Genomic DNA, 22,743 nt, shown 5'->3' with positions numbered 1-22,743 from the left:
ATAGAGGTGAAAACTTTGATCCCGAGAATAAACGGAAGGAAATATTAGGAATTGTCCACCCTATAGAAATATGTATGTCGGTATATATCGATCCATTTGACCAAGAACCAGAAAAGAGACATATCCATTTACTAAAATCTACACTTAAAAAAGAATTAAGTAGTGACGATCGGGTGAGTCTAAACTCTAAACCTATTGATATAATATATACCACCCGAGATGCAAATAACTGGCTCAATATTTTAATTCGTGGAACTTATTCCACCGACTTCACATGTCATCAGCTAAGTGTGGGGAAGTCTAACCTCACTTAATGTTAAATTCGGGGTTCGGGTTAATATATAACTCGTTAATAAAAATACACGATGAGTTAGGGTAAAAGACGCTTTTCCAAATATTAGTAAACAGTTCAGAAAACCAACCGTTTTTGAAAAAAAACATGTGTGATAAAACAACAAAAGGAATGAACGATGAGGCGCGCCATCTATCATTCGACGAGCTTTGTAAGTACAAACTGGGAATTTTTAATCACTTTTCTACACTAATCACCCTCATGAATTTATAATTAGAGTCTGATTTCATGCAAATGAGGGCATTGCATGATCTTAAGTGTGGGGAAGGGTTATAAATTCTCTCGGGTTTATTACTTGGTTTATTTGCCAAATTTTGTGAAAATTTGAAAATTTTTCAACTAAATGAAGTCAAAATCATGTTTATACATATTTATGAACAGTGAAAACTAGGTGTTAATACCGAAATTATCGTTACCTCGAAAAGGACATAAATTGAGAAACAACTTAAAACGCTTGAATTCATTTAAAATGGAATAGAAGAGAATAAAAAGGCAAAGAAAGAAACTAAGTGTGGGGAGAATATACCAAGTTATTCAATTAAAAACTGTCTATCACATGTTTCTGTAAAGTTATTGCAGGTGCTTTTGTTTTGGACTAAATTAACTATTTTACCCGGTAAATTGTAATAAAGATGAAAGAAAGATGGATCTACACGATGAATCAATTCCATCATTAAAAGGAAGTAAAGTCTTCCGAAAAAGACACGCGCTTCTTGATTTAGGTCAGGAAGTTGTCGTCCAGACCAGCTGTAGGTTGACGAAAAATCTAGAAAAGTCATCTCTAAAATTAGCAGGAAATCCACGAACCTCAGCATCAAACAGGGTCGCCAAGTGGTCGGACTTATCCTAACCATGAGAGGATCTGTCTCGTAAAATGGGGAGGGCGCCGTGCAAATTAGCTTGATAAGACTAATGAATCAGACCCCCAGAAAGGATAATCTCCTCAAGATTAAAAATCAGCTTTTAAGCCTGATATTACTCAATCCTTGAGATTGACTTTAAAGATTGAGAATTACAACTCATGGAATTCGATGATATCTAAACTCGAGCTTGAACGAGAAAATATTTTGATCAAAAATAAAACCGATTTGTTTTCTGAAAACCCATTTTCAATGCGTTCATTGAACGTAAAATCCTAGGAATTCACCTGGAATTCATTAGGTCACCTGAACCAAATCGGGTGTCAACCGTAAGAACGGTGGTTGCATATTGGTCGAAGACAGGACCTTTTGCCAAGACCGAAAAACTATAGGGTGATCTTTACTATTGCTCCTACAAAGGATAGTATTGCATCCGACACGTTAAAGACCATAATCAAAAGCATGTCACGGGACATTGCCTTAACAGTTGCTTGTTCATCGCTTTCCTTTACAACCGGACGGTAGTTTACCGAAAGGTAATATACGGGACAAGTAAACTGGACGTGTTGCTTTCCTAATACAAGGTTAGCAAGTGGGTGACACAAAACCATAAGTTTTGAGCTAAAATTTTCAAATCTGAAACCCACCAACCCACAAAAATATTTTGCAAACACCAGTGAAGGGTTATTCCGGAAAACCTGTCTAGGGTAAAATCTAGCATGAATTTTCAAAAGATCAAATGTTTTTATAAAGATCCAATTTCCTAACGGATCTAAATTTTCATAGTCATGTGGGACTGTAAACCACAAATGCTACTATCATTGTTTATACCGCCGTATCAAAATCACTGATGTACAAAGTGTGAAGAATAAAGAAGTGATTCTAGTGTGTTTTATTTCAAGACTGTATTGCTTGAGGACAAGCAACGTTCAAGTGTGGGGATATTTGATAGTGCTCCAAATGAACATATATTTAGTATCAATATCCCTCCGATATGTAAAGATTTCAGTTGCAATTGTTCCATTTTCATGTAATATTCATTTATATTAAATAAGTGCGAAGACAAAAGGCGAAAACAACGAATTGAAGACGCAAAGGTCCAAAAAGCTCAAAAGTACAAGATACAATTAAAAAGGTTCAATTTATTGATAAGGAACGTCTAAAAATGACAAGAGTACAAGTTACGAAACGCAAAGTACAAAATATCTCAGCGTACGCAAGGACGTTCGAAAATCCGGAACCGGTACATGAACCAACTCTCAACGCTCGACGCAACGGAAAAAAAATTACGAGTCTACTATGTATATAAATATAATATAATATATAAATAATTATAAAAATTATTTATATATTATATATATTTAAATAAAAACCGTCGGCAGCCTTGAATCTTGAACTTGTGGGCTGGTTTTGGAACCTCCGCGACTTGCGGAGCTGGAAGGCCAAAATGGCCGCGACTCGCGGAGCAGTGAATTTCAGTTCTGGCTATAAAAGCTCTCGAGTTCTGCATGTAAAATAGAGAATAAAAATAATAATAATACTCCGTGTGTAATAATAATAATAATAAACAAATATATATATATATATATATATATATATATATATATATATATATATATATATCTATATATATATATATATATAGATTAGTGGTATATTAGATTAGATTGGGTTATGTAAATGTTATTTTTCGGGTTTTAAAGTCGGAACTCTGTCCATGTAACACTACGCGATAAATACTCAATGTAAGCTATGTTCTTCCTTTTTAAATTTATGTCTCGTAGCTAAGCCGTTATTATGCTTATTTAAATTGAAGTAATCATGATGTTGGGCTAAATACTAAAATTGGGTAATTGGGCTTTGGACCATAATTGAGGTTTGGGCAAAAGACCGACACTTGTGGAAATTGAACTATTGACTATTAATAGATGGGGGGTATTGTCTAATTGAGTGACAACTCATTGGAGTCTGTCGAACCTATCTTCAAATTAATTAACCTAATAATTAATAATGATTATGGTTGTCCTATTTAGTGATGTTCATATGGAATCTGTTATAATCATTTAATTAATCAATTGGGTTGGGTAATTGATTATTCATTCTGATCAAGTGGATGAATTAATATTCATAAACTAATTAAAACAGGGGTGGATTACATACAGTGATAACTGGTGTAATTGTTGACAGAAGTGATAACTGCGTCACAGTTTAAATCCTTAATCAGTTGGAATATTTGACTTCGGGTATAAGGGTAATTTGACGAGGATACTCGCACTTTATTTTTATGACCGATGGACTATTATGGACAAAAACCAGATAGACGTATCAAATAAACCAGGACAAAGGACAATTAACCCATGGTAATAAATTAAAATCAACACGTCAAACATCATGATTACGGAAGTTTAAATAAGCATAATTCTTTTATTATATTTCTCATCGTATCTTTATTTACTGTCATTTTATTACTCGCAATTTTATTTACTGTCATTTTATTTATTATCATTATTTTACGCACTTTAATTATCGTCATTTATCTTTACGCTTAAAATATAGAATCGACAAACCGGTCATTAAACGGTAAAACCCCCCTTTTATAATAATATTACTACTTATATAATTATATATATTTTGTATAAATATAGTTAAAAATATAGTAAGTATCACCAGCTCCCTGTGGAACGAACCGGACTTACTAAAAACTACACTACTCTACGATTAGGTACACTGCCTATAGTGTTGTAGCAAGGTTTAGGTATATCCCATCCGTAAATTAATAAAACTTGTGTCATATTTTGTAGTATTTTGTATTAAAAATAATACTATTTCGTACCCTCACGCTACATCATCAGTCGCCTATAATCCTCGTATACTCGCTCGGAGTTCCACTGCTCATACATACTATGTCTTGCCGCGTTCGTCATTGCTTCCTCATCTATACGAACGTGGACCTCAAGAATAGCATCTCGAAAGACATCCCTAATGTCTTCCGCCTCCTCCATTTCCTCGTCTGAGCCTCTCTCTACCTGAGGATGAGATCCCTCATAGGGTACTGCCTGGTTACGTCTACTTTTCAATACCTTAGCACCCACATAAACTTTCAATCCTAAGGGCTCAACCTGTTCTTTACAAATCTGTAATGGACCCCCTTGGTTCCTATCAACACCTAAATACTCTCCAATGAGAGTAACAAAAATACCTCCTCCTATTATACTCCCGTCCTGCATTCCCTCTACCATTTTAGATAAATAAAAAGCAACACAGTAAGGGATATTGACAAAGCTTCTAGGATCCCGAATACACTTTATTTAGAATAAATCATATAAGGTAATTTTTTCTTTATTATGACCTCTTTGTGTAATCGAGTTAGCCAAAAATCTATGAATAATACGAAGCTCGGCTCTGTCAATATGTGTATAGGAGTGTCCTCCTGCTCGTGTAAAAACATCAAAATGTGACATACGCCTCCAAATGGCGTCGGCGTCAAAGTTACTATCTACCCGTTCACCATAATGAATCAAGTTTGTACAATCGGGTAATAGCAACTCACCAGGAGTATATATCTGTAAGGCCCTGGCCATGTCCGGCATGGACATTCTGTACATCCTACCGCCAAGGATAAACCTAAGAAATCTTCTATCATCTATTCTAACTATATTTGTATCAAGTGATACAGTACTCATCAACTCAACACACCATTCCTTATATACAGGTCTACGAATGGTGAAAAGACGTTCCCAATCTGTAAAAGAAGAACTGCCATACCTTTGAACTAAAAGCTGTCTAACACGGTCAGCTAGATGGACCGTTTCCAAAGGGGCCCAATCGATTACCCTTGGCACCTCTACATTTTTTGTTACCAATTTGAATTTGTTCCTTTGATATGTCTCGTAATCTCTCCATCTTCTATCAAATCTCAGATTAGGATGTAGAGTGTGCTCAGGAATCGTTGGGAATTCTACTGGCAGCCTCATTGGGAATACTATGAATTCATCAACAAACTGTACCGGATCATAATAAGGTATGTGCTGATCAGGCTGTTGTTGTTGTTCCTGTTGTGGTTCTTGTTCGTGTTGCATTTCTGGTTCTGGTTCTGGTGCTGGTGTTGGTCGTCTAGATGATGATGCTCCTGAACCTCCAGTATCGGCTTTCTGCAAAACACATTAAACACAAAATTTGTGCATCCAAATATGCATTAGTGTTAGCAAAATAACAACTTAAAACAATCACTATAACATGTTAAATCAAAATTAAACTTATACACATTTTCACATTTTTCACAATTCTACACTTTTCAAATAAGCACATATGAAAATGTATACAAAATTCATAAGCATTTAACTCAAATAACATGTCAAAATATTCATTACTAATAATTAAACAAGTCTCAAATGGCAAATATATCAAATTAATCAAGTTCATGAATTTTGGACTTAAAAAGTCCACTTTAATCTCCAAAAATCATGTTTAGGATCATTGTTTGGATCATTTAACTATCTAAACATGTTACACTACTCAATTTAGCAATAATTCATGACAAAAATCGACCATAACCTGTTTATATCAAAAAGCCCCAAATTGCTCAAGAACACAAACCCTAGATTTCTAAAATTTTTGAAGTTTTTGGCTTCAAATCATGTTAAATAGCATCAATCTAGGTTATACATGCATAAAATACTAACAATTTAACACTAATTACACTAGAAATTAACAAAATTGCATTAGGTAAAAAATTGGTAATTATCACAAAAACTAGGAATTTATAGAGTTTAGGGGTGTAATTTTTACCAATTTGCTGAAGAATGAGAATCTAGGCATGATTAGAGCAAGAATTTTGATGAATTACGGTGGAAAAATGGCGAAAATTGGTGAATTTTTGGGTGAGTTTCGTGAATGTATGTGTGTGTTTGTGTTGAGGCAGAACCGAGCTGCTGTATGTATCAGGCCTGCATTTGGTCCCCATGCGATCGCATGGGTTCCAAGTGCAAACCCCATGCGATCGCATGGGGTGCCGGCTACAGTGATTTCAGTTTTTTTTTTTTTTTTATATCTTATACTAATTAAAACAATTAAGTAATTAATTTTAAAATTTTGTTTCCCTTGTTATTTAGGACGAGGTCGTTTCGGATCGATGTCCTAGTCCGTCCTTCGACAAAATTTTAAAATTTGTCTTTTTGTAGCGATTGTTTTAAAAACTAAGATTTTTGGGTTTTTTAATGTTTTTGACATACTTTAATTCAATAAGATTAAAAATAATGATAATAAAAGTTCTCGTCCCTCCCTCGGGTAAAGCAATTTCGGTTCAACGACCTAGTCTTCAACTTACGACGAATTTTAAAAATCATATTTTTAACTTAATGAGATAAAGTAAATTTTTATTTTTAAATTCACACAATTTAAATATAAAATTCAAAATTAATATTAAAAATTCACACCAAACTTTAAATTTGAAATGCATAAAATTAAAAATTCATATTTTAAAAATTAAAAATTCACACCAAACTTAATTTAAAAATTCATATTATAAATTCACACCAAACTTATATTAATTTTTCAAATATTTACAATTTTAAATATATTGTTTTTACAAAGTTTACAATATTAATTTAAGATTTATATATTAGTTTTAAAAACATGGTAAAAATAAAATTAAAAATCTTTTTGGCTTTTTATCCCACTTTAATCAATCAAATATTATCAAAAATATGCGCCCCTCTTTTCGGTAAAGTAATTTCGGTTCCAAGACCTAATTTAACTCATGACGAATTTTTGAAATATTTTGGGTTGATTGATTAAAGATATTTATACCTTAAGAATAAACGTTAAATTTTGCAGTGATGTAATAAATTTTTGAATGATATCAATAATTTCGGTCGCCAAACCTAATTTTATTCAATACCAATTTAATACTTTATAGCGAACAAATTAGCGTTTATTATCAAAAGATTAAAAATAAAAATAAAAAAAATAAAAACTGTACAGACATACCTTTGAAATAGATTTCTTAGTTATACGATCTATCCTATTCATAAGATAGTCAGTTTAATTGGTTTTCCGTGGCTACATAGGCGTAACCTCGAGCATTCAGTGTCTTTTCTTCTAAACATATGAACGGTCCGTCTCTGCATAAAGTAACAAATTCAACAAATTCGGTGTTTGAATAGGTTTGATTATTTGAACATTTACCTCCATGTGACCATTTTCCGCATTTGTGACATCTTTCTAGGTGTCGTGCTCTTCTTTTCGCTGTGGATTTTGATTTTCCTTTACCAAATTGTAACTTATTATCTTCGCATCTGGATTCTTTTCTAACTCCGTCCAATCTTTCTCTGATTACTGATACTATTTCACTCGGAAGTGTGTCATTATTACGTTTAGTGATCAAAGCGTGTAGCATTAGACCATGGTTTAGTTCACATGCAGTCTTCATTTTGTAAAAACCTAAAAAAATAAAAATTCAGAATGGGGGGAGAAGACTAGTTCTTTAGGGTCTGCTAGGGAAAGACCATTCGGGTTCCATTTTCGAGAATTACACGAAAACAGACAATCTAACTCTAACAGAAATACATATTATCCTTTAAAGACTTGATTCTCCCCACACTTAGTTAACTGTGGTGTCAAAATTGTGATTAACTTCGTTGTCGACTTCCATCGGACCATGTATGTAATGTTTAACTCTGTGACCATTAACTTTAAATTCAATCCCATTTGAATTTATTAATTCTATCGTTCCGTATGGGAAAACTCTTTTGACTATGAATGGTCCAGACCATCTTGATTTCAATTTTCCAGGAAATAGCTTGAATCGTGAATTGAAAAGAAGAACTATGTCTCCTTCTTTAAATTCTTTTGAACTTCTGATTCTTTTATCATGCCATTTCTTCGTTCTAATGAATTATCGTATGCTTCATGTCTTAATTCTTCTAATTCGTTTAGTTGACTTAATCGTAGACGTCCGGCTTCATGTAAATCAAGATTACATGTCTTCAAAGCCCAAAATGCTTTGTGTTCAATTTCTACTGGAAGATGACATGCTTTTCCATAAACAAGTCTAAAAGGTGTGGTTCCAATTGGAGTTTTGTAGGCTGTTCTAAAAGCCCAGAGTGCATCCTCCAATTTAATGGACCATTCCTTCGGATTTGATCCTACGGTTTTCTCTAGAATTCGTTTTAAAGCTCGGTTGGTATTTTTAACTTGTCCACTTGTTTGTGGATGATATGCGGTGGAGATTTTATGAGTTACTCCATATCTTTTAAGAACTTTCTCAAGTTGATTATTACAGAAATGAGTACCCCGATCACTTATTAAAGCTTTCGGTGTTCCAAACCTTGCAAAAAGACGTTTTAAAAAATTGACTACAACTCGTGCATCGTTAGTTGGGAGAGCTTGTGCTTCCGCCCATTTAGATACATAATCAATGGCTACGAGAATATAGAGATTATTATGAGATTTTGGAAATGGACCCATAAAGTCAATACCCCAAATGTCAAATACTTCACATACTTGGATGACATTTTGTGGCATTTCATTACGTTGACTTATTTTTCTGGCTCTTTGACATGCATCACAGGATTTGCAAAGAAGGTGTGCGTCTTTGTAAATTGTAGGCCAATAGAATCCAGCATCATAAACTTTTCTTGATGTTAGTTGAGGCCCATAATGTCCTCCTGTTGGTCCTGTGTGACAATGGTTTAAAATTTTACTAGCTTCATCTCCAAATACACATCGGCGTATTATTCCATCTGGACAACTTTTAAACAGGTGTGGATCTTCCCAAAAATAGTGTTTTATATCACTGAAGAATTTCTTTCATTTTTGGTACGATAATCCTTTTTCAAGGAATCCACAAACTAAGTAGTTTGCATAGTCTGCAAACCATGGGATTTCATTATAATCTATCTTCAATAGATATTCATCAGGAAAGTTGTCTTGTATGGCCGATTCATTTAGAACTTCTAATTCGGGATTTTCAAGACGAGAAAGATGATCAGCGGCGAGATTTTCTACTCCTCTTTTATCTCGGATTTCAATATCAAACTCTTGTAAGAGTAAGATCCAACGGATTAATCTTGGTTTAGCATCTTGTTTCGAAAATAGGTATCTAAGAGCAGAATGGTCGGTATAGACCACCGTTTTTGCTAGAACGAGATATGATCGAAATTTGTCAAAAGCAAAGACAATAGCAAGGAGTTCTTTTTCAGTAGTTGTATAGTTCGTTTGTGCTCCTTGTAATGTCTTACTAGCATAATATATAGGTTGAAATCGTTTTTCAATCCTTTGTCCTAAAACGGCTCCCATTGCAAAATCACTTGCATCGCACATTAGTTCAAATGGTAGATTCCAATTTGGTGTTATCATGATCGGCGCATTAGTGAGTTTCTCTTTAAGAATATTAAAAGATTTGATACACTCATCTGAAAAGATGAATGGAGCATCCTTTTCTAGGAGTTTATTCATAGGAGTGGCAATTTTAGAAAAATCTTTTATGAAACGTCGGTAAAAACCGGCATGCCCTAGAAAACTCCTAACTCCTCTAATATTGGTGGGATGTGGAAGTTTAGCAATTACATCTACTTTAGCTCTATCCACTTCAATTCCTTCTTTTGAAATTTTATGACCAAGAACGATGCCTTCTTTAACCATGAAATGGCATTTCTCCCAATTAAGAACTAGATTTGATCGTTCGCATCTAATAAGCATTCATTCCAGATTAGCTAGACATGATTCAAATGTATCACCGAAGACTGAAAAGTCATCCATGAAAACTTCCATGCATTCTTCTATCATGTCATGAAAAATCGCCATCATAAACCTTTGAAAGGTTGCAGGGGCATTGCAAAGTCCAAATGGCATGCGTTTGTAAGCAAAAGTACCATAATGGCACGCGAATGTGGTTTTCTCTTGATCTTCGGGTGCTATTGGAATTTGAAAATATCCGAAAAATCCATCTAGAAAACTATAGTAACTATTTTCGGCTAATCTTTCCAACATTTGATCTATGAAAGGTAAGGGAAAGTGATCTTTTCTGGTGGTGTCATTTAATTTTCTATAATCAATACACACATGCCATCCTGTTACAGTCCTAGTAGGAATAAGCTCATTTTTTTCATTTGTAATGACAGTCATGCCACCCTTCTTAGGCACGCATTGAACTGGGCTTACCCATGGACTATCAGAAATTGGATAAATTAGACCTGCATCTAGCAGTTTAATAATCTATTTCTTAACTACATCTTGCATATTAGGATTTAGTCTTCGTTGGCGTTGCACATACGTTTTATGACCTTCTTCCATAAGGATTTTATGTGTGCAATACGAAGGACTTATTCCTTTAATATCATGAATCTTCCATGCAATGGCTGGTTTATGAGCTTTCAACACAAAAATGAGTTGTGATTTCTCATTTTCAGTAAGAGAAGACGATATTATTACAGGTAATTCAGATTCACCATGTAAATAAGCGTATTCCAAATGGTTTGGAAGTGGCTTTTGAAGGTATTTCGTATGCCAGAGAGACATATTAAATTAATGTGGCTAATGTGTTTTGATCCAAGTCGGGTCATACCCAATAACAAGCTTACCGACACCTTATTCGTATTTGATCTTAAGCGACTGGTTCGTTGATCAAACTACACGACACTTGAATTATAAGAAAAATGGTTTTCTTAAATTACTTGATATGTATATATATATATATAAATTATGGAATAATTTATATATAAAGGATTTAATTATTTATAGGTTAAATAATTAATTATTTTATTTTATGTTACATCTTATAAATTGGTTTTATAAGATAATGCATACATAAAAATAATGTGTAAGTATTATAAATTTATTTATAAAAGAACACTTTTATAAATTTAAATTTATAACATAATAAGTGGCATGGGAGATTGGAATGTGCATGCATTTTGATTGGTCAAAAGTGGAAGTACTTCTCTCTCCTTGTGCATGTGCATTTAACCCACTTAAATGATACTTACACATACAATTAAATAGATCAAGTAACTTGAAAACTCTTCCTTCCTCCTTGAACCATTTTAGGCCGAAATTTTTAGAGGTAAAGGTGAGTGTTCTTGAGTTTTTGGAAGCTCATTTCAAGTGTTAAAAATCCTAACCAAACTAGTGGGTGTTGGTGCACAAGCTTGGGGTATAACAACTTGAGGTTTCATACATTTGGAGCTTGCCTTGTCATCATCATCTTCATCATCATCTTTTGGAATTAACCCTCAACTAGCTTGAGGAGGTATAATCTCTAAACCCACTTTTAGTTTGTAAGCATATTTCACAACTTGATCCGATTTGGGATTTAACTTTAATCGGTTAAAGTGTAACATGTTTATAAAATTGTTTTTCACGCTTCCGCATACTTTTATTCTTAAATGGGTTTAAGTATTTTGTAACATGTTAAATCCCAACAATGGTATCTAGAGCCGAGGTTGTTGGAATATGCTTCGAGATGATTATTAAACCCACTTTATTTGCATTCTATTAACATGCATGAAAGTAGAATGCAAAGTTTTCGGGTTTTGTGTGGGTTTTGATTTATGGCCGAATTCATGGAGATCCAAAAGTGGGTTTTGGGTTTTTCCATTTTGGTCATACTTGGTTGTATGATGATGTTCACAATCTAAGCCTTGACCTTGTGGTTGGTTGTATGTTTGGTTGATTTGTTATTATTCATTTGGTTTGTAATAATAATTATTTATTTGGTCATGTAATTTATTTTATTATTTGGTATGTAAAATAGATTAGGTTGTATTTTCATTTTCTAGAAAAATGTATTAGCATATATTTCTTGTAATAAAATGAAGATACAAGGTGGAGACAAGGAAGAACACAAAGAGGAAGCATTTGGATGCAAGATTTAGTGGGAGATTTTGGAATCTCCAAATTTGTGTTTGTCCCCATTGACCGGTGACATTTGTTTTCGGCTAAACAAATGTCTACCATATTGGCTTGATTGTGAACATATTCTTTGCATGCGTGGTTGTTTATTGTTTGATTGTGGATTGTATGTTTGTATGCTACAAGTTTATCTTACATATTAACAACTTGCAAAGAATAAAAAGGAAAATTTAATTGGTTAAATTTGAAATGACTAAAAGGATTAGTAGTAATAAAATTGGTTTTATTACATGACATGAAAAATGGATTTTTCACATGTACCACACACTAAATGCATGTTAGTGTATGGTATTAAAAGTTTTCTTGAACTAGAATAAAGAAACCTTAAAACCCTTAACATGCAAAGGAAACAAGTTTAACGCCATCCTTTTGTGTAACACTTAGGCATGTTAGGGAACTCATGATGGGATAAAGGTCACCTAACCGTTATGAGCAAACTAATATGCTTAAGGTGAATTTCGCATGCTTGTGGGATAAAGGTCACCTAACCACTTGTATGTTAAATTTACATGTTTACACAAGTAGGACGACTTGATTTGGGAATCATGAACTTAGGGTCACCGAAGCATGAGGAACAAATAGGCGTTGATGGGATAAATATGCCATGCAAAAGGATTGCATGATCCCATACCTTAGAAGTTGCAAAGGGATTGCAATTGTCATATAAATGACTACCTAGCTAAATCAAATAACGGGATAAAGGTCACCTAACCGAAATTTGGTTTACCGTTGGATTCTAAAATTTAATATGGATCAATTAAACTAAAAGGGTATTGATTGTTAAATTATAAATCAATACTTAAACCAACTTTGTCAAATTTTGTTGATGGCCGCCAATAACAACAACATTCCTAACGCACCAATAAACTTTAACAACCTATCATTGAGGTCAATCCTCGAAAAGGAAAAACTCAATCATACTAATTTCATAGATTGGTATCGCAATCTAAGAATTGTCCTCAAGGTTGAGGATATGGAGTATGTGTTGAAAGACCCTATGTTCTTAAAATGAAAAGCCTTATTGATCGATTGAACCGTCTAAATGTAACGTGTCTAATGAATTAGCCACGAACATTATCCTCAACTCTTTGTCAAAAGGGTTTGACACATTCGTGATGAATCAAAACATGAATGGTTGGGATAAAAGCATTAGCAAATTACATGCCATGCTTAAGACGGCGAAATCAAGCATGGGTAAAAGGGCTTCACCCGTGCTTATGATCGAAGAAGGTAGGTCTAAGAACAATTCCACTTCTAAGCCAAAGGTGGCAAAGAAGAAAGGATCCACCTGCAAAGGCAAGGGCAAAGGAAAAAGAGGTTGGTTACCCCAACCAACATAAATAAGAAGCAAAAGGTTGCCGGACAAGAAACCCCAAGTAAGATCCGTGCTTTGGTTGCAATGTGATGGGTCACTGGGAATGCAACTGCTCGGTCTACCTAAAGGAGTTGAAAGCAAAGAGGGATGCAGGGCAAACCTCAGGTAATGTATATATTGTATACATTGAGCTTAGTATTACTTCTTCTAATACATGGGTATTAGACACAGGATGTGAAACTCATATTTGCAATTCATTGCAAGGGTTCAAAAGAAGTAAACTAAATGCGGGAACAACAAGTCTCTACATGGGAAATGGTGCAAAGGTGCACGGAAAAACTCAAGGAGACTTTGTTATAAAGCTGCCAAGTGGGTTGGAGCTTATTTTGAAAAATGTTTTATATGCATCTCTATTGACAAGAAACATTATTTCTATTTCCCATTTGAAACAATGTGATTTCAATCTTAATTTTATTAATGATGATATCCATGTTTCATTAGATAATGTGTTCTATTTTAAGGCTTCGCCTTTGAATGGTATTTATGAATTGGTTCATGATAACACATCATTCGATAGCTCAATATACCAAGCAAACACCAAGAAACTCAAAAGGGATTTGAGTGATTCCTACTTATGGCATTGTCGCCTTGGTTACATAAACAAGAATCGAATGCATACACTTCAAAAGAATGGACTTTTGAAATCAAATGAACTAGACTCGTTTGATGTATGTGGATCTTGTTTACAAGGCAGAATGACTAAAGCACCATTCAAAGGGACCTATGAAAGGGCTAAAGACTTATTGGGATTAATACATTCGGATGTATGTGGACCCTTTGAGCCCATAACTAGGAATGGTGAAAGATACTTCGTTACTTTCATTGATGACTTCAGTCGTTTCGGATATGTCTACTCATTAAGACATAAGGACGAAACTTTTGAGGCATTCAAGGAATATCAAAACGAAGTACAAAATCAACTCAATAAGACAATCAAGGTACTTCGTACCGATAGAGGAGGTGAATACCTAAGCGATGCTTTCCATGATCATCTTAAAGGTTGTGGGATTATCTCGCAACTCACTCCTCCTGAAACACCCCAACTTAATGGAATTTCTGAAGGGAGGAACCGAACCCTAATGGATATGGTTCGATCTTTGATGGCAAGAAGCTCGTTACCTCTATCAGTTTTAGGGTTATTGTCTATGCTCCGCGGCTCGTATTTTAAATATGGCCCAAACCAGGAAAGTGGAACGAACACCTCATGAGATGTGGTTTGGAAAACCTCCATCTCTATCATACTTAAAGGTATGGGATGTGAAGCTTATCCTAAGCGTTACGTCCCTAATAAGTTGAATGCCCGATCCACGAAGTGTATCTTCATAGAATATCCTGAGAGATATGGGATATTATTTCTATGATTCTTCCGAGAAGAATGTATTCGTTGCTCGGAAGGCTGAATTCCTTGAAACTAAGTTCCTAATGGAAGGAAATAATGTAAGGAAGATAGATCTTGATGAGGTTCAAGATCAAGCAGATGATACACAATTGGTTAACACTAGCACCCAACATGAAAATGTTGAGAATGATCAAATGGATGATCAAAGTATACAAGACGTTCACATATCTGGTAGAATTAGTAATCCTCCTGAGAGATATGGGTATCTCATAGATGGTTGCTATGTGGTTAATTTGGATGAACCAACAAACTACCAAGATGCTTTATCAAGGATTGATAAAGTTGAATGGCAGGAAGCCATGAACGCTGAGATGCAATCCATGTATGACAACCGAGTTTGGGAACTTGTTATACAACCTGCTGACTCTAAGTTAGTTGATTGTAAATGGCTTTACATGAAGAAAACCGACATGCATGGAAACTTAAATACATATAAAGCTATACTTACAGCAAAAGGTTTCGCTCAAACTCAAGGGGTTGACTATGATGAAACTTTTATGCCTGTGGCAATGCTAAAGTCTATCAGGATATTATTTGCCATTGCTGCTCATTATGATTATGAAATGTGGCAAATGGATGTCAAGACCGCTTTCCTAAATAGATATCTTGAGGAAGATGTCTATATGGTTTAGCCTGAAGGTTTTGTCGATCCGAAACATCCTAGCAAAGTATGTAAGTTAAAGAAGTCAATCTACGGATTAAAACAAGCATCTAGAATGTGGAATCATCGTTTTAATGAGGAAGCCAACAAATTTGGCTTCATTAAAAATGGTGATGAAGCTTGTGTATACATGAAAGCTAGTGGGAGCACTATCATGTTCCTTGTATTATATGTGGATGATATATTATTATTTGGGAATGGTATCCCGACAATGTAAGGAGTTAAAACTTGGCTAAGTAAATGCTTCTCCATCAAGGATCTTGGAGAAGCACAATACATATTGGGGATTAGGATCTACAGGGATAGATCCAGGAAATTGATAGGTTTGAATCAAAGTGCATACATTGAAAAGGCTTGAAAAGGTTCAAGAAGGAAAACTCTAAGAAAAGTTTGGTACCTTTTCAGGAGCGCTTCCCAATTCATCTCAGTGCCCCACCACGAAAGATAAACAAGAAAGCATAAAAATGTCCCATATGCGTCTGCTATTGGGTCAATCATGTATGCGATGATATGCACTAGACCGGATGTGTCATGCGTTCTTAGTGTGACAAGTAGATACCAGAATAACCCGGGAAATAGTCATGGGACTGCGGTTAAAAGTATATTGAAATACCTTAGAAGGACTAAGGATATGTTTCATATATACGGGTCTGGTAAAGAGGAACTCGCTGTAAATGGTTACGTGGACGCGAGCTTCCAAAACTGAAGGTGCAATCTCTTGGAAGAGTTAAAAATAGAATGTTGTTGCTTTATCCACTACAGAATCAGAATACATCGCCGTCTCATTGGCAGCTAAGGAAGCTGCATGGATGAAGAAATTCATCGACAACTTAGGAGTGGTCCCTTCCATTCAGGACCCTCTTGAGATCTTTTGTGATAACGAGGGTGTGATTGATCAAATCAAGGAACCTCGTGCTCACCAAAAGACACGTCACCTTGAGCGGAGTTTCAACTACATAAGGGATGAAGTTGAAAAGGGAAAGATATGTATTCGCAAAGTTCACACAGATTTTAATATAGCGGATCCAATCACGAAGCTCTTACATGGAGCAAAACATGGTGGACATGTTTGTGCATTAGAGTTTCGACATTCTAGTGATTGGTTATGATCTGTTTTAAGTATTGTAACGGAACGAAGTGGTTCAAACTCATTAATATAACTATGGTGTTATTTTATTTGGGTCAAGTTCCTATTTTGCATATTTTATCCATGAATAAGCTATTATTCTAAATTCCGTAGTTGATCACATTTGTGGGAACAAGTGTGAGGTTTAGACTATTATGAACTTGGATTGGTATACATTCAGGTTGAATGTGGGGCAAGGTTGCTACCAAGGTTCATAGATATTTGTGGGATACAAATATTGGAAGACCCGCTCTCAAGATTTACTGAACGGAACCTTTGTGGTTGATCACATGTAATCTTGAGTAAAGGCGAATGTCATTGTATCCTCTGACCTGAGATACAAAATGGGTTCTGATATTTACCAAGTATTGTGCCTTGATTCTTTCCTTCGCTATTCTGAAATATGGTAGTTCATAAGGAAGAGCTCAGGTATGATACAAGGTATATATTTAGGACGTATGTAGTCAAGATGGAATTTGTCCCTCTTATTCGTTGAGAGTCAGATGTCTAAGGCCTGATAAACTTAAATCTAGAAGAGAGTGATCACTCTGTATCTCTTGGATTTAACATGACATCTAGGACAAAAGGATGTAATGAAAGATTCACCTATTCATGTTCGAGTTGGGATCTCGAAGGGGATGATGTTATTGAATGGCACCAAGTCATAACACATTGGGGGTGATGGACGGTCGTTAGGTGGTATCCATCACTTGCATTAATTTCTTATGTTTCTCGTGCAAGTGGGAGATTGAAGGTATTTCGTATGCCCGAGAGACATATTAAATTAATGTGGCTAATGTGTTTTGATCCAAGTCGGGTCATACCCAATAACAAGCTTACCGACACCTTATTCGTATTTGATCTTAAGCGATTGGTTCGTTCATCAAACTACACGACACTTGAATTATAAGAAAAATGGTTTTCTTAAATTACTTGATATGTATATATATATATAAATTATGGAATAATTTATATATAAAGGATTTAATTATTTATAGGTTAAATAATTAATTATTTTATTTTATGTTACATCTTATAAATTGGTTTTATAAGATAATGCATACATAAAAATAATGTGTAAGTATTATAAATTTATTTATAAAAGATTACTTTTATAAATTTAAATTTATAACATAATAAGTGGCATGGGAGATTGGAATGTGCATGCATTTTGATTGGTCAAAAGTGGAAGTACTTCTCTCTCCATGTGCATGTGCATTTAACCCACTTAAATGATACTTACACATACAATTAAATAGATCAAGTAACTTGAAAACTCTTCCTTCCTCCTTGACCCATTTTAGGCCGAAATTTTTAGAGGTAAAGGTGAGTGTTCTTGAGTTTTTGGAAGCTCATTTCAAGTGTTAAAAATCCTAACCAAACTAGTGGGTGTTGGTGCACAAGCTTGGGGTATAACAACTTGAGGTTTCATACATTTGGAGCTTGCCTTGTCATCATCATCTTCATCATCATCTTTTGGAATTAACCCTCAACTAGCTTGAGGAGGTATAATCTCTAAACCCACTTTTAGTTTGTAAGCATATTTCACAACTTGATCCGATTTGGGATTTAACTTTAATCGGTTAAAGTGTAACATGTTTATAAAATTGTTTTTCACGCTTCCGCATACTTTTATTCTTAAATGGGTTTAAGTATTTTGTAACATGTTAAATCCCAACAGCTTTAACTCTAATTTCGAAGGTTCTTCTATCGATGATTTGTATCGATATCTGTCTTCTTCTTTTAGCATTTGAATTTCTTCTGTTGTTGGTTCATATCCATTAGCTATAAGTGTAGTTAACATTTCAGCTTCATCAATTGGTTCATTACCTTCTCCTAAAGAACATTATCCTGTTCCTTGTAATTCTGGAAATTCTTCTAATAATTCTGCATGTGCATCTATAGTTTGAATATAATAACATGTATCATCTGCAGATTGTGGTTGTTGCATTGCTCTATCAACTGAAAAGGTAACACTCTCATCCTCAATACTTAGGGTCAGTTTCTTACCGAACACGTCTATCATTGCTTTAGCCGTGTTTAAGAATGGTCTTCCTAATATGAGAGGAACTTGAGAATCTTCTTCCATGTCCAGAACAACAAAATCTACTGGAAATACTAAAGTACCAACTTTAACTAGCATGTTCTCCATTATCCCTCTAGGATATTTTATTGATCTATCGGCTAGTTGTATGCTTATTCTAGTTGGTTTTAATTCTCCAAGGTCTAGTTTAGCGTATAGTGAATATGTCATTAGATTTATACTAGCACCTAAGTCTGCCAATGCTTCTATTGAACTAAGACTACCCAGAAAACATGGAATTGTGAAACTTCCTGGATCAGATAGTTTTTCTGGTATCTTATTCAACAGCACTGCTGAACAATTAGCATTCATAGTAACAGCCGAGAGTTCTTCCATTTTCTTTTTATTTGAGATTAGATCTTTCAAGAATTTAGCATATCTAGGCATTCCTGAAATCGCATCAATGAAAGGAAGATTTACATTTATCTGTTTAAACATATCCAAGAATTTGGATTGCTCGGCTTCAAGTTTCTCTTTCTTCATTTTACTCGGGTAAGGAAGTGGTGGTTGGTATGGTTTAACATAAGGTTTAGCCTTAACTGTGTTATCTTCATTAACCTTTTCAACTACCGGTTCTTTTTCCTTATCTTGATTAGGTTGTGGTTCTTGTGGAGTAGGAATAGCTTCATCAGAAGTTACAGGTATTTCAGGTGGTTTAAGCGTTGTACCACTTCTTGTAGTAATGGCTTTAGCTGTTTCATTCCGGGGGTTAGCATTTGTATCACTAGGTAGACTTCCCGGTTTTCTTTCACCTATTAACCTTGCTAGGTTACTTACTTCTTGTTCCAGATTTTGAATAGAAGCTTGTTGATTTCTAAATGCTTGAGCATTTTGTTCATTAGTTTGTTTTTGAGATGTGAAAAACTGCGTTTGAGTTTCAACTAGCTTCGTCATCATATCTTCTAAATTCGGCTTTTTATCATCGGTTTGTTGCGGTGGTTTGTTTTGAAAATTAGGTCTTTGTTGATTGTAAGTATTATTGGATACTTGTTGATTGCTAGGACCTTGTTGATTGTTGTATGGAATATTTCGGTTATAATTCTGGTTTTGATTGTAAATAGGTCTTGGCGGTTGATAATTATTCTGATAATTATTTCCAGGTCTTTGGTTTATGTATGAAATATTCTCTCTTTTTTCTATTGTTAATTCAATACTGAGACAATCTTTTGTCAAATGTGGTCCTCCACACTGCTCACAACTAATTCGTATTGAGTGAATATCTTTAGTCATCTTTTCCATTCGTCTCTCCACAGCATCTATCTTTGCGGAAATGGAATCTAAGTCATGGCTAGAATCAGCTCTAGCTGCTTTAGATGATCTAACGATATCTTTTTCTTGGTGCCACTCGTGTGAGTGGGAAGCAGTGTTATCAATAATTTTGTAAGCATCAGTTTCGGTTTTCTTCATAATAGAACCACCAGCTGCTATATCTATGTCTTTCCTTGTAGTGATGTCGCATCCTTGGTAGAATATTTGTACTATTTGACAGGTGTCTAAACCATGTTGCGGACATCCTCTTAACAACTTTCCAAATCTTGTACACGCCTCATATAGAGTTTCATTTGGCTTCTGTGTAAACGTAACAATTTCTGCTTGAAGTCTTACGGCTTTAGATGCCGGAAAGAATTGTTTAAGAAATTTTTCAACTAAAACGTCCCATGTATCAATCGCCCCTTCAGGTAATGATTCCAACCAATCTTTAGCTTCTCCCTTTAAAGTCCAGGGAAATAACATGAGATATATCTGTTCATCCTCCACTTCTCGGATTTTAAATAGTGTGCAGATCCTATTAAAGGTACGTAGATGTTCATTTGGATCTTCCTTCGGCGCACCACTAAATTGGCATTGATTAGTCACCATGTGTAGAATTTGTCCTTTGATTTCATAATCTGGCGCATTAATGTCTGGATGAGTAATTGCGTGACCTTGGCCAGTGCGTTTAGCTCTCATTCGGTCTTGCATACTTAATGGTTCCAGATTCTCCATAATTGAATTTGTTGAATCGGAATCACTAGAGAATTCTGATTTAATGGTTCGTTCCTCAACAATCTGTGTTTGAATGATTGGTGGTTCCGGAGGAAAGTTTAGTGGTTCAGGATCTACGAATCGTCCCTGAATATTCTCCGGATTCTCAATTGTGAGGTCGGGTTCAAAAAATGGATTATCAGAAATTTGAACTGGAGTACTTGGTCGACTGGATGACGATTCTAAATAAAAATCAACGGCAGTAATATTTGCTAAATGTCTTGATCTAGTTACAGGTGGTGAACGTACAAAAGGTGGTGAACGTCTTGCTCGGTGCATTCACTGAATATCCTATTAGTTTTTAAAAGGAAAGAAAAATTATAATAAGTTATCCAATCAATAGACTTTTCTGATTTTGCCCACGTTTCGAATAGCCAAAAGATGCAGCAGAGGGGCAGGATTCGTTTGGTCTCAATATAATTGAGGACTGTTTGGCTCTAATAACCCGGTCCACGTACAAATCCAAATATTACTACGAACCAGAAAATTTTGATGTCTATCAATTTAACCACTTAAAATAAATTTTCGTAATTTTAAGAAATTTAGATAAGAAGTAGAATAAAAATCTATGTCCTAAAACTAGAATAGCGAGAAATAAGAAAGAAAAAGAGTTCGTCGAAAAAGGTCGAAAAAGAAAAATGGTTGAAAAATAAAAGGTGACGGAAAAATAAAAGAAACTTATAAAACTTAAAAATACTTGACTAACCTAACCTTATTACTACAACTAACTTAAAATTATAATCACAAATTGAGATTACTAATTGGAATGATAATTGATACATAGGTAAAAGTCGTCTAAAAATATTAAAGCTTACAGGAAAAACTAAATCCCAATTGGAAATAACTTAAAAAGAAACTAAAACTTAAAAAGGCGTCGCAAAATTCTAAAGCACCTAAATCTTAGTCTAAAGAAAAAGCACTTCAGGAATTCTACGGCAAAGCCTAAAAATCTAGAAGTAAAAATAACTATGGCAAAAACTAAGTTTAAAACTAAATATGAGCTAAAATACAAATATTACGCTAAAACGATTAAAAAGGGACAAAATATAAAAATATACAAAAAGTTGTAAAAATTACAATTTTTATAAAAATATTATTTTTATATTATTTATTTTATAAAACTATTAATTTTACAATTTAATTAAACTAATTAAACTAAATAATACAAATAATAAATAAAACTAAATTAATATATTAATTAACTAATAAACCCTAATTAGGGTTTTAATAATAATAATAATTAAAATATACTCCGTAATTAATGAAGTTGCAGTCTGGCGTGTCAGATGGGCTCATGCGATCGCATGAGTCCTAAACAATCCGGCCATGCGATCGCATGGGCTAGGGTTTCGGGCCACAGAGTGGGCTGCTACAGTACCGGACTCGAGTTTTAATAATTTTTTTTTCTATTTTTGCTGTAAAATATAAAATATATTTATTAATTAAATAAAACTTATATTATTACAAACTAAAAAAAATACAAATAAATAAACTTTATAAAACTTAAATATTTACCAAACTCTAAAAAAAATATTTATATTTTTGTTTTTCTTTTAATATTTTTGAATATTTAAAACGTGTTTTTACAAAAGCGTACTAAAAATAAAAATCTTTTTTTTTCTATATATATTAGCGTTGCGCTTCCAGCTTTTAAGCTAGATTGATTCCCCGGCAGCGGCGCCAAAAATAACTTGATGTTAAAGCAGAGGGGTACGAAATATACTATATTTTTATTTCGAAATACTATTAAATACGATACAATTTTACACAAGATATTTATTTATTTATAGAATGGATATACTTAAACCTTGCTACAACACTTATAGGCAGTGTACCTAATCGTACAGTAGTGTAGTTTTTAGTAAGTCCGGTTCGTTCCACAGGGAAAATCTTTAAACAAAGCTTAACGCTATATTAGTTTACTTTTATAAAAATACAAATATATATACAA

This window comes from Rutidosis leptorrhynchoides, chromosome 9 (genome assembly GCF_046630445.1).
Source record: "Rutidosis leptorrhynchoides isolate AG116_Rl617_1_P2 chromosome 9, CSIRO_AGI_Rlap_v1, whole genome shotgun sequence".
Taxonomy (NCBI): domain Eukaryota; kingdom Viridiplantae; phylum Streptophyta; class Magnoliopsida; order Asterales; family Asteraceae; genus Rutidosis; species Rutidosis leptorrhynchoides.
This window is presented reverse-complemented; position numbering follows the sequence as displayed.